Here is a 13,556-nt window from a genome sequence, read left to right as displayed (position 1 = left end):
CCGTGGATTAGATAGCCACTACTACTTCGCTTCCGCTATTTGTGATGTTCGTTGATCAATAGATCAACTACTATTGTAAATTTGGATCATGTGATCTACCTTTGTAAGACGATTATGTGTTGTAATAAATGATGACTCTATGATATTCAACTATTATGTCTCGCAACAACAATATTCCTGGGATTGCGATGTATGGCATAATAGGCATATGGACTTAAAAATCCGGGTGTTGACACACTTCCCCGCTCCGGCAGGGTGCCGGAACAGAGACTCCTGTCCCCCAGATCTTGGCTTCGCGATGGCGGCGGCTCTGGAAGCTTTCTGTGGTTTTCGTCCAACGCCCCGAGGTTTTTAGGTCAGGGGCTTTATATAGGCGGAGAGGCGGCGCAGAGGGCTTCTCGGGGGCCACACCCTAGGGGGCGCGCCCCCCTTGGCCGCGCCGGGGTGTGGTGTGGTGGCCCCGCCCCCTTCTCCGGCGGTTCTCGTGTGTTCCGGATGCTTCCGGTAAAATAGGAACCCGGGCGTTGATTTCGTCCGATTCCGAGAATATTTCGTTACTAGGATTTCTGAAACCAAAAACAGCAGTAAAACAGGAACCGGCACTTCGACATCTTGTTAATAGGTTAGTTCCAGTAAAATGCACGAATATGACATAAAGTGTGCATATAACATGTAGATAACATCAATAATGTGGCATGGAACACAAGAAATTATCGATACGTTGGAGACGTATCAGCATCCCCAAGCTTAGTTCTCGCTCGTCCCGAGCAGGTAAAACGATAACAAAGATAATTTCTGGAGTGACATGCCATCATAAACTTGATCATACTATTTGTAAAGCATATGTAGTGAATGCAGCGATCAAAACAATGTATATGACATGGGTAAACAACTGAATCATAAAGCAAAGACTTTTCATGAATAGCACTTCAAGACAAGCATCAATAAGTCTTGCATAAGAGTTAACTCATAAAGTAATAATTCAAAGTAAAGGTATTGAAGCAACACAAAGGAAGATGAAGTTTCAGCGGTTGCTTTCAACTTATAACATGTATATCTCATGGATATTGTCAACATAGAGTAATATAACAAGTACAATATGCAAATATGTAGGAATCAATGCACGGTTCACACAAGTGTTTGCTTCTTGAGGTGGAGAGAAATAGGTGAACTGACTCAACATAAAAGTAAAGAGAATGGTCCTTCAAAGAGGAAAGCATCGATTGCTATATTTGTGCTAGAGCTTTTATTTTGAAAACATGAAACAATTTTGTCAACGGTAGTAATAAAGCATATGCATCATGTAAATTATATCTTATAAGTTGCAAGCCTCATGCATAGTGTACAAATAGTGCCCGCACCTTGTCCTAATTAGCTTGGACTACCTGGATTATCACCGCAATACATATGCTTTAACCAAGTTTCACAAAGGGGTACCTCTATGCTGCCTGTACAAAGGTCTAAGGAGAAAGCTCGCATTTGGATTTCTCGCTTTTGATTATTCTCAACTTATACATCAATACCGGGACAACATAGACAACAGATAATGGACTCCTCTTTTAATGCTTTAGCATTCAACAACAATTAATTCTTTTCTCATTAGAGACTTGAGGATATTTGTCCAAAACTGAAACTTCCACCATGGATCATGGCTTTAGTTAGCGGCCCAATGTTCTTCTCTCACAATATGCATGCTCAAACCATTCAACTCAGTGTAGATCGCCCTTACTTCGGACACGACGAACATGCATAGAAACTCACATGATATTCAACAATGAGTTGATGACGTTCCCCGCAAACATGGTTATCGCACAACAAGCAACTTAATAAGAGATAAAGTGCATAATTACATATTCAATACCACAATAGTTTTTAAGCTATTTGTCCCATGAGCTATATATTGCAAAGGTGAATGATGGAATTTTAAAGGTAGCACTCAAGCAATTTACTTTGGAATGGCGGGAAAATACCATGTAGTATAGGTAGATATGGTGGACACAAATGGCATAGTGGTTGGCTCAAGTATTTTGGATGCATGAGAAGTATTCCCTCTCGATACAAGGTTTAGGCTAGCAAGGCTTATTTGAAACAAACACAAGGATGAACTGGTGCAGCAAAACTCACATAAAAGACATATTAAAAACATTATAAGACTCTACACCGTCTTCCTTGTTGTTCAAAACTCAATACTAGAAATTATCTAGACTTTAGAGAGACCAATTATGCAAACCAAATTTTAGCATGCTCTATGTATTCTTCACTAATAGGTGAAAAGTATATGATGCAAGAGCTTAAACATGAGCACAACAATTGCCAAGTATCACATTACCCAAGACATTATAGCAATTACTACATGTATCATTTTCCAATTCCAACCATATAACAATTTAACGAAGAGGAAACTTCGCCATGAACACTAAAAGATAAAGAGAAGAACACATGTGTTCATATGAACCAGCGGAGCATGTCTCTCTCCCACACAAGAATTTATTCAAACAAAAACAAAAACAAAAGCACACAGACGCTCCAAGTAAAGCACATAAGATGTGACCGTATAAAAATATAGTTTCAAGAGAAGGAACCTGATAATTTATCGATGAAGAAGGGGATGCCTTGGGCATCCCCAAGCTTAGACGCTTGAGTCTTCTTGATATATGCAGGGATGAACCACCGGGGCATCCCTAAGCTTAGACTTTTCACTCTTCTTGATCGTAGTATATCATCCTCCTCTCTTGACCCTTGAAAACTTCCTCCACACCAAACTCGAAACAACTCATTAGAGGGTTAGTGGACAATAAAAATTAACATGTTCAGAGGTGACACAATCATTCTTAACACTTCTGGACATTGCATAAAGCTACTGGACATTAATGGAACAAAGAAATTCATCCAACATAGCAAAAGAGGCAATGCGAAATAAAAGGCAGAATCTGTCAAAACAGAACAGTCCGTAAAGATGGATTTTATTAGGCCACCAGACTTGCTCAAACGAAAATGCTCAAATTGAATGAAAGTTGCGTACATATCTGAGGATCACTCACGTAAATTGGCATAATTTTCTGAGTTACCTACAGAGAATTAGACCCAGATTCGTGACAGCAAAGAAATCTGTTTCTGTGCAGTAATCCAAATCTAGTACTTACTTTACTATCAAAGACTTTACTTGGCACAACAAAACACAAAACTAAGATAAGGAGAGGTTACTACAGTAGTAAACAACTTCCAAGACACAAATATAAAACAAAGTACTGTAGCAAAATAACACATGGGTTATCTCCCAAGGAGTTCTTTTCTTTATAGCCATTAAGATGGGCTCAGCAGTTTTAATGATGCACTCGCAAGAGATAGTATTTGAAGCAAAAGAGAGCATCAAGAGGCAAATTCAAAACACATTTAAGTCTAACATGCTTCCTATGCATAGGAATCTTGTAAATAAACAAGTTCATGAAGAGCAAAGTAACAAGCATAGGAAGATAAAACAAGTGTAGCTTCAAAAATTTCAGCACATAGAGAGGCATTTTAGTAACATGAAAATTTCTACAACCATATTTTCCTCTCTCATAATAACTTTTAGTAGCATCATGAGCAAACTCAACAATATAACTATCACATAAAGCATTCTTATCATGAGTCTCATGCATAAAATTATTACTCTCCACATAAGCATAATCAATTTTATTAGTTGTAGTGGGAGCAAATTCAACAAAGTAGCTATCATTATTATTCTCATCAAGGTTAGGAGGCATAGTATAATCACAACAAAATTTACTCTCCATAGTAGGTGGCACCAAAAGACCACTATCATTATAATCATCAGAAATAGGAGGCAAAGTATCATCAAAGAAAATTTTCTCCTCAATGCTTGGGGAACTAAAAATATCATGCAAACCAGCTTCCCCAAGCTTAGAACTTTCTATATCATTATCAACAATGGTGTTCAAAGCGTTCATACTAATATTACTACCAAGCATGCAAATAAGATTTCATAGGTTTTTTAATTTCCGCATCAAACAATCCATGTTTTAAATCAGGAAATAGAATAAGAAGCTCACTCTTGTACATTATGCCAAACTAGTGTAAACAAGAAACAACAAGATGCAATTGCAGGATCTAAAGGAAATAGCTTCGAGCACACACACGACGGCGCCAGAAAAATACTTTACCCGAGACCGTAGTATGAGAGCCTTTTACCTTTCCTCCCAAGCAACGGCGCCGTAAAAGTGCTTGATGTCTACGGGAGCTTCTATTCTTGTAGACAGTGTTGGGCCTCCAAGAGCAGAGGTTTGTAGAACAGCAGCAAGTTTCCCTTAAGTGGATTACCCAAGGTTTATCGAACTCATGGAGGAAGAGGTCAAAGATATCCCTCTCATGCAACCCTGCAACCACAAAGCAAGAAGTCTCTTGTGTCCCCAACACACCTAATAGGTGCACTAGTTCGGCGAAGAGATAGTGAAATACAGGTGGTATGAATAAGTAGTAGCAACGGCACCGTAAAAGTGCTTTGCCCGATGACGAGAAACAAGCAAGTAGTAATGCAGCAGTAGTAACGCAAAGAAACAAGTAAACAAGCAGACGATAGCAGTATTTAGGAACAAGGCCTAGGGATTACACTTTCACTAGTGGACACTCTCAACATTGATCACATAACAGAATAGATAAATGCATACTCTACACTTTTGTTGGATGATGAACACATTGCGTAGGATTACACGAACCCTCAATGCCGGAGTTAACAAGCTCCACAATAATGCTCATGTTTAAGTAACCTTATAGTGTAAGATAGATCAATAGACTAAACCAAGTACTAGCATAGCATGCACACTGTCACCTTCATGCATATGTAGGAGGAATAGATCACATCAATATTATCATAGCAATAGTTAACTTCGCAATCTACAAGAGATCATGATCATAGCATAAACCAAGTACTAACACGGTGCACACACTGTCACCTTTGCACACGTGCAGGAGGAATAAACTACTTTAATAACAAATCACTAGAGTAGCACATAGATAAATTGTGATACAAACACATGTTGCAATCATAAAGAGATATAAATAAGCACCTCACTATGCCATTCAACATTGAGTAAGTATTCTGTGAAATATGGCCTAAGAGACCCACACGGTGCACACACTGTCACCTTTACACACGTGGGACAAGGAGTCTCCGGAGATCACATAAGTAAAACTCACTTGACTAGCATAATGACATCTAGATTACAAGCATCATCATATGAATCTCAATCATGTAAGGCAGCTCATGAGATTATTGTATTGAAGCACATAGGAGAGAGATGAACCACATAGCTACCGGCACAGCCCCGAGCCTCGATGGAGAACTACTCCCTCCTCATGGGAGCAGCAGCGGTGATGAAGATGGCGGTGGAGATGGCAGCGGTGTCGATGGAGAAGCCTTCCGGGGGCACTTCCCCGCTCCGGCAGGGTGCCGGAACAGAGACTCCTGTCCCCCAGATCTTGGCTTCGCGATGGCGGCGGCTCTGGAAGGTTTCTGTGGTTTTCGTCCAACGCCCCGAGGTTTTTAGGTCAGGGGCTTTATATAGGCGGAGAGGCGGCGCAGGAGGGCTTCGGGGGCCCACACCCTAGGGCGCCCCCCTTGGCCGCGCCGGGTGTGGTGTGGTGGCCCCGCCCCCTTCTCCGGCGGTTCTCGTGTGTTCCGGATGCTTCCGGTAAAATAGGAACTCGGGCGTTGATTTCGTCCGATTCCGAGAATATTTCGTTACTAGGATTTTCGAAACCAAAAACAAGCAGAAAATAGAACCGGCACTTCGGCATCTTGTTAATAGGTTAGTTCCAGAAAATGCACGAATATGACATAAAGTGTGCATATAACATGTAGATAACATCAATAATGTGGCATGGAACACAAGAAATTATCGATACGTTGGAGACGTATCGAGATGCTCGATACGTCTCCGACGTATCGATAATTTCTTATGTTCCATGCCATATTATTGATGATACCTACATGTTTTATGCACACTTTATGTCATATTCGTGCATTTTCCGGAACTAACCTATTAACAAGATGCCGAAGAGCCGCTCTTGTTTTCTCGCCGTTTTTGGTTTCGAAAATCCTAGTAACGAAATATTCTCGAATTGGACGAAATCAAGACCCGTGGTCCTATTTTGCCATGAAGCTTCCGAAGACCGAAGAGGAGTCGAAGTGGGGCCACGAGGGGCCACCACCATAGGGCGGCGCGGCCCAGGTCTTGGCCGCGCCGACCTGTGGTGTGGGGCCCCCGTGTGGCCCCCCACGTTGCCCTTCCGCCTACTTAAAGCCTCCGTCGCGAAACCCCTGATGCGAAAAACCACGATACGGAAAACCTTACTGAGACGCCGCCGCCGCCAATCCCATCTCGGGGATTCTGGAGATCTCCTCCGGCACCCCGCCGGAGAGGGGATCCATCTCCCGGAGGACTCTACACCGCCATGGTCGCCTCCGGAGTGATGAGTGAGTAGTTCACCCCTGGACTATGGGTCCATAGCAGTAGCTAGATGGTTGTCTTCTCCTCATTGTGCTTCATTGTTGGATCTTGTGAGCTGCCTAACATGATCAAGATCATCTATCTGTAATACTCTATGTTGTGTTTGTCGGGATCCGATGGATAGAGAATACCATGTTATGTTAATTATCAAGTTATTACATATGTGTTGTTTATGATCTTGCATGCACTCCGTTATTAGTAGAGGCTCTGGCCAAGTTTTTGCTCTTAACTCCAAGAGGGAGTATTTATGCTCGATAGTGGGTTCATGCCCGCATTGACACTCGGGACAATGGATGTAAAGTTCTAAGGTTGTGTTGTGTTGTTGCCACTAGGGATAAAACATTGGCGCTATGTCTAAGGATGTAGTTGTTGATTACATTACGCACCATACTTAATGCAATTGTCTCGTTGCTTTGCAACTTAATACCGGAAGGGGTTCGGACGATAACCTCGAAGGTGGACTTTTTAGGCATAGATGCAGTTGGATGGCGGTCTATGTACTTTGTCGTAATGCCCAATTAAATCTCACTATACTTATCATGACATGTATGTGCATTGTTATGCCCTCTCTATTTGTCAATTGCCCGACCGTAATTTGTTCACCCAACATGCTTTTATCTTATGGGAGAGACACCTCTAGTGAACTCGTGGACCCCGGTCCATTCTTTAATACCGAAATACAAATCTGCTGCAATACTTGTTTTATCGTTTTCTCTGCAAACAATCATCTTCCACACAATACGGTTAATCCTTTGTTACAGCAAGCCGGTGAGATTGACAACCTCACCGTTTCGTTGGGGCAAAGTACTTTGGTTGTGTTGTGCAGGTTCCACGTTGGCGTCGGAATCTCTGGTGTTGCGCCGCACTACATCCCGCCGCCATCAATCTTCAACGTGCTTCTTGGCTCCTCCTGGTTCGATAAACCTTGGTTTCTTTCTGAGGGAAAACTTGCTGCTGTGCGCATCATACCTTCCTCTTGGGGTTCCCAACGAACGTGTGAAATACACGCCATCAAGCGCCGGCGGTGGGAGTTGATCGAGCGCCAGCAGCAGCTGGCGACGGAGGAGCGTCATCAGCGGGAGGCGGCGCTGAGGGCGTTATGGGGGAGGCGGGCGGACGAGTTGGCGGCGGAGGACGCCGTGTTGGCGGCGGCGATGATGGAGGCGCCAACAGATGTGGAGGAGGAGGCGCCAATGGAGGAGGAGGAGGCCGAGGCGGAGGAGACCGAGATGGAGGACGACGATGACGACGAGTTCGAGTGGTACGACGACGACGGGCTGCACCCGGACGAGACGGCCGATCAGCAACGCGCGCTCGTCGAGTCCTTCGAGTCGAAGAAGAAGCTCCAGGACGACGCCCGTGCCCGCGAAGAGGCGCAGATTCGTCGCGCCGTCGAGCTCTCCCTCCAGGCGGCCCAGCAGGGGAGGGCGGAGGAGGACGCGCGGCGGGAGCGGCACCGTCTGGCCACCGCCGAACGGTGGGAGAGGAGGCGCGCGCAGCAGGAGCTGCGCCGTAGGGGAGGCGACGACGGGGCGGGGCCGTCGAACGCACCGCCGGGCGGTCAGTAGTCTAGGTTTAGATGAAATCTAGCCGTTTTCATTCAAACTTTGTAATATATAATCAAAATTGAATGAAAACCTTTATTTTCGTGCACCAATATTCATTTGGGGGCGGCGTTTGGGGGACGCGGCTGGGAAGCGACGTCCCCCAAAGGCGGCACGAACAAAACACGTCCCCCAAATGCTAAATCCGGCGCGGTTTGGGGGACGGTTTGGGGGACGCGACTGGAGATGCTCTGACCCCTGAAACCCATCTCATTACTATGTGATCCATCACGCACGCAGGCAAGTTGCGTCTTCTTGCTGCTTCCCCGGCCGGCACCACGCACCAAAGCAGCGCGGCGACGACGTCATGGTACTTGCGGCATAGGAGATCGACGCGCCCTCTTTCTCACGCATTAACGAGTTGCTGCACTGCCTGTCGTCCCGATCGAGCTCGAGATCGCTCGATCGGTGCCGGTCTTGATCGGTCTCACGCATTGACGAGTTGCTGCACTGGCCGATCGATCGGTCCCGGCCGCCGCCCGCGGCAGAGAGTTGCCGGCGTTGCTGCGCCTAGATATTGATACGCTAGTGGACGCATGAACACTGCAGAACGCCAAGCCGTACGGCACTAAATATCCCTGGATCCACCGTCAGATCACACTGCAGCACGTGCAGTCAATAACTGCTCCATGTAGGTACCTGTCCCAACCATTCCCATCAACATACCTCTCTTATCCGCATCTCCGTGCCCTCGTCCGAGGAAGCCGGCGGGCAAAGCCCCTCCCAGTAAAACGTTGGTGGCAGGCTCTCATATCTGAGCGCGACTAGCTAGCGCCGTTGGAGGACTTCTCCTCCTCGTTTGGTGGGATCTTTGGTTGGAGCTTCGCGGTGGCTCTGGCAGCTCGTCCGACGGAGATGGATGCCAAGGCGGTGGCTCCGAACTTCTTCAACGACCTTGACGATCACGGTGGCCAAGCCAGTGAGGGTGACATGGAGGGCTGCCGATCTGCATCACAAAGGAGGCGGTCATTGGATTCTCGCATCAAGATGGTGTTTTGCTTGATGCCGACCTTAATTGATCTAGCAGATGTCAACATTGGCAAGCTGGAGCGGTAGCAAGGGAGAAGTACAATGTCTTATCTTTCATGGTAAAAATTAAGGTCTAACCTTAATTAGACGTGAGTGTAAATCGTCTTGTTGAAGGCATTTTTTTAAGAGCACGAAATTCGGATGTTCTGTTGGGCAGCGATTTATGTTGCAGTTATATGATTTTGATAACCATAGCGAGATCTATTGTTTTTGTACAAAGCTCAAATGTTTTTAGGACATTTCATTGTTGCAGCATCTTTATATAATTGATATGTTCTATTTAACAACCAAAACTGCTTAAGTACCGGTGCTAGCTTTCATAGACTCACACTGTAGAAAAACACCTAGTACGACTCGGAGCTGGAGGTAGGTGATGCCAAAGTTTATGTACGGACCTTTTTTCTCGCAAGATTCTGATGAGGATGCGCTGTCCGACGGTTATGTCGGACGTAACCGGTTGGTGCCCGCGCGCCAACTGACGGGACTTTGGTTTCTACGCCTTGTCATCTGCAGCTATGATACGTACGTGCCGTTGGCAGCACGTACCATCGTACGCACTGCTCTCCGTTAAAAATAGCGTACGCCGCTACAGGTGCAGTGTCTTGGTACTCCCCGAGGATGTGCAGCGTCTCGGGCAACCGGCGCCACGCTTGTCTCGCCAGGTGGCTCGCTTCTCGCCAGAAGTCTCGCAGGGTACCTAAAACGGCTAGACACAGCTTTCAGTACTGAAAGATAGATAGACTGAGAACAGTGACAGTAGAGCTCCACCTGAAATCAAGTCTCGCTTCTTTGAGACCTTACCCTGCCATGTGTTCGTGTTGGCAGATGCATATACGCCGATTTGGCGATGCAGCAAATTGATTACGTAAGGGACTGCCGGCGGTGGCATCGTGTTCATTGGACCTGTCAGCACCATCGGCATGAGCAAGGCTGCATGTGCCTCGGCTAGCTTGTCCAGTTCAGTTTTTTTTTTTTTTACAGATAAAGGCCCGAAGGGCCTGGAAGCTGTATTAGAGCATGTCTAATGGAACCCTTAAATCTGTATACAACCGTTTTTTTACGGATTTAAGGGTTCAAATGCTATTTAGTGGAACCCCTAAACCCCTAAATCGTAAAAAAATTAGAGGTCGAGGCCCCAACCCGTGCTCCGACCTGTACATGTAAGGGTTGGAGGGGCCAACCCCTACCACAACCTGTACAAGTAACCGTTTTTTTACGGGTTTAAGGGTTCCACTAAATGCCTTCTGTTTTTCACACCTCCAACCCCTCCAATTTTGCCAATTCTCGACCCTTATAGCTATAAGGGTTTAAGGGTTCCATTAGACATGCTCTTAAAGAGGTGCACAAGATACAAAGAGGATCCCAAAGAGTAAGAAAATTACAGACAAGTCCTCCACTTTTGCATTCCGGACCTCTAAGAAAGAAAGAAGAAAGCAATCGGGTCTGGGGTCTTCACCGCAGACGACCAATGACCTCCAGATCCGGGCACCGTAATCACCGCCGGGGACGGCACCACTTGGGGCAACAACAGCGTGAGCTCCCAGATCGAGATCAACACAGATCCTCCGCTTCGGCACCAAGGCATGGAGGAAGAAGACGCACGGGTGAGCACTGCACCCGAGCTCGGAGTGGCCACTTTGACCTAGGATAGCCACGGCAGAAAGGTGCCGTCGCTTGGAATCTAGAACACAGCTTCCGCGTGATGAGCACCGCACGCTCACCAGTGTGCCTCTGAGCTCTAGACCGACGAACTCTGGGTCTCGTCACACCCTCCTGTGTGTCCCCACGACCACAAGGAGGAGGAAAGAGCCGCCCAAGAATTCACCAAACCCAGAGTCAGAGAGAAGTACCAGGATCTCCGCTCCGCCGGGGAGAGCACACAACTTCGCCTCTCCTCCTCGCCTCCACGGCCGACCAGAAGAAGCTCCGTCGTGCGCCGCAGAAAGCATCGCCCCTCCCCCTCGCCTCCATGGCCGGCCAGGGGAGGCTCTGCTTCGCAGCACCTCATCAACAGCAGAAGATCCACGGCCCCTACTTTATTTGCGGAGACAGTGGCTCCCTCCTCGACGCCATGCTTCAACCACACGAGCCATAGCAGCAAGAAGAAGAACCCTAACCCCTAGATCTTGCCTAGATCCGAGGTGCAGCTCCAAAACACCACAAAGGGACGGCAACTACAAGAAGAAAGCAAATATCTAGAACCGGCGCCTTCCCTCCACCTACCCTCTTCGGCGACGCCGGCAAGAGAGACTTCAGGTCGGCCCGGAACCACCCGGGAGCCGCTCAGCTACTGTAGATATGAGAGAGACTGTGAGGGGGGAAATGTCCAGTTCAGTTAACCAGAAGGCTTCAGTTCAAGTCGATGGATGGACGGAAAGATAGAGCTTGCGCAGTCCGATTCGTCCGAGTTATATGTTTCTAGGGCACGGTCGGCATCATGAAAGGCACATGCCCAACACGACTGCACGAGGTGTCGAGCTTCACTGGCCCTCACTGTGGCTGGTCGCCGTCACGAGCTCACAGAGTGAGTAGGTTTCCGTCCGCTATCTGAAACGTGCCCATCGCCGGCGATTGTTTCCTTCGCTTTCGATCGACGCCTTAATTATTTGTCTTCTTCTGTGTCGTGATCGCCTTGCGGCCCGGCCGGCGGTTAAACTAGGACGACTTGCTTCCGGCTCTTGTTTATGTGCGAGCTAGTAATTATGACGGAGTTGATCATCATTACACAAAGGAAAACGATTTTTTTTTGGCCAGCACGCTAGCTAGATTGCACCTTGGCGTGTGTCGTGTGGCGTCGCAAAGTTTTCAACTCGTTGTCGCTTGCACAGTTCGTTACCTGTCCATCGATAAAAACCGCAGAAAACGACCATTGTTTGCGACTTTAGTGACTGAAACCAGAGTTTTCCTGAACTACACATGGATGGGCAAGCTAGACTGGCGAGTGGGCACCAATCAAATCTCGAAGAGACTGGTAATAATGGAATAAACAATGATCTAGCAGTAGACAGTTGCTCAAGATTTTTTCGGTTTTGTTTAGCGGTGTGCATAGTGGTGGCCGGTGCTAACTGAAGCAAACATGCGAGTAGTAGGGACATGGGGATGTTGACAAAAATAATCCTTTGTAAAAGAAAAGCACATACTGATTCACTGGCCAAACTATTTCACTCATCCAACACTTTTGTGTGGCGCTCCTTCCATCGGCGCCACACCTCACTATGTTGCGCCTGTGCGAGCGGCGCCACTCGCATCCGACGTGGTGCGGTCGACGCTGATGTGTGCTAGACTCTAACGTGGCAGGATGTGTGGCGCCGCTTTCATCAGCGCCACACATTGAAAGTGTGGCGCCGATGGCAAGAGCGCCACACATCCACTTATGTTTGCCCAAAACATACTGTAAGACAATTTTTCAGGGACTTAGCCGTTTTGGTGACCCTATTTGTATGGCGCCAACGCCAAGGGCGCCACACTGTGAAGTGTGGCGCCGATGCCACCAGCGCCATACAAACAGGCTCGCCAAAACGGCTAAGGACTAAGCGTCCGGAGCCCCTGGATGTTTTCGACATATAAATTGACATGCGTGGCGCCCATGGCATGGGCGCCACACAGTGAAGTGTGGCGCCCATGGCAAGGGTATCACACGTTGACTTGTGCTAAACCATGAAAATTCCTAACTTGTTTCAACAGTTTTCAATACAACATTGCACATAACAGGTATGAGACAACATAACTGTTCAGATAACACATAAGGTTTGGCACATCAAGGTTAGAATTACAATAAGGTTCGACGACATGAAGGTTCGAGAAGATCAAGGTTCACAGAACATCAAGGTTCGACAACATAAAGGTTCGACAACAAGAACATAGCCAAAACGGATATCACTGCGTGGCAAAGGCTCTCTCCCCCTTCGCCTTCTTCTTCTTAGATTGTTCAGCCAGTTCTTCCTTCTCTCTTATGTCACGAGCCAACTGAACCACCGAGTCAAAGAAATGGTGGCGCTCATCCGTCTTTGAAGCTTCCGCTTGAGCTCTTTCCTCCTTTATGTGCTCATCCTCCTTAGCCACCTCCTCTAGGTGCATCCTATTGGCCCTCTCCCTCGCTATTTGAGCAAGTTGCCAGTTCTTCTGGGATTTTTCCCTCCATAGACGGTCCCGTTCGGCCTGGAGCTTCTCATTCCTCTTCTTCTCGCGCCATAGGTATTCCTCATACTCCCTTTGAATACGGGCACGCTCGGCCATCTTCTTCTCGTGCTCCTCCTTCTCCTACCTCGCAAATTATTCCTTCTCCCTCTTCTGCACCGTCCTCACAGCCTCCTCCCAAACGGACTCCTCCTTCTCATTGCCCTCCCACGCCCCTTCCCCTTGGTGGGTTGAGTTTCCATACCTGAAAACAAAATTGAAAAAACCAAATTAGTCA

The sequence above is a fragment of the Lolium rigidum genome, chromosome 6 (assembly GCF_022539505.1).
Source record: "Lolium rigidum isolate FL_2022 chromosome 6, APGP_CSIRO_Lrig_0.1, whole genome shotgun sequence".
NCBI classification, from domain to species: domain Eukaryota; kingdom Viridiplantae; phylum Streptophyta; class Magnoliopsida; order Poales; family Poaceae; genus Lolium; species Lolium rigidum.
This window is presented reverse-complemented; position numbering follows the sequence as displayed.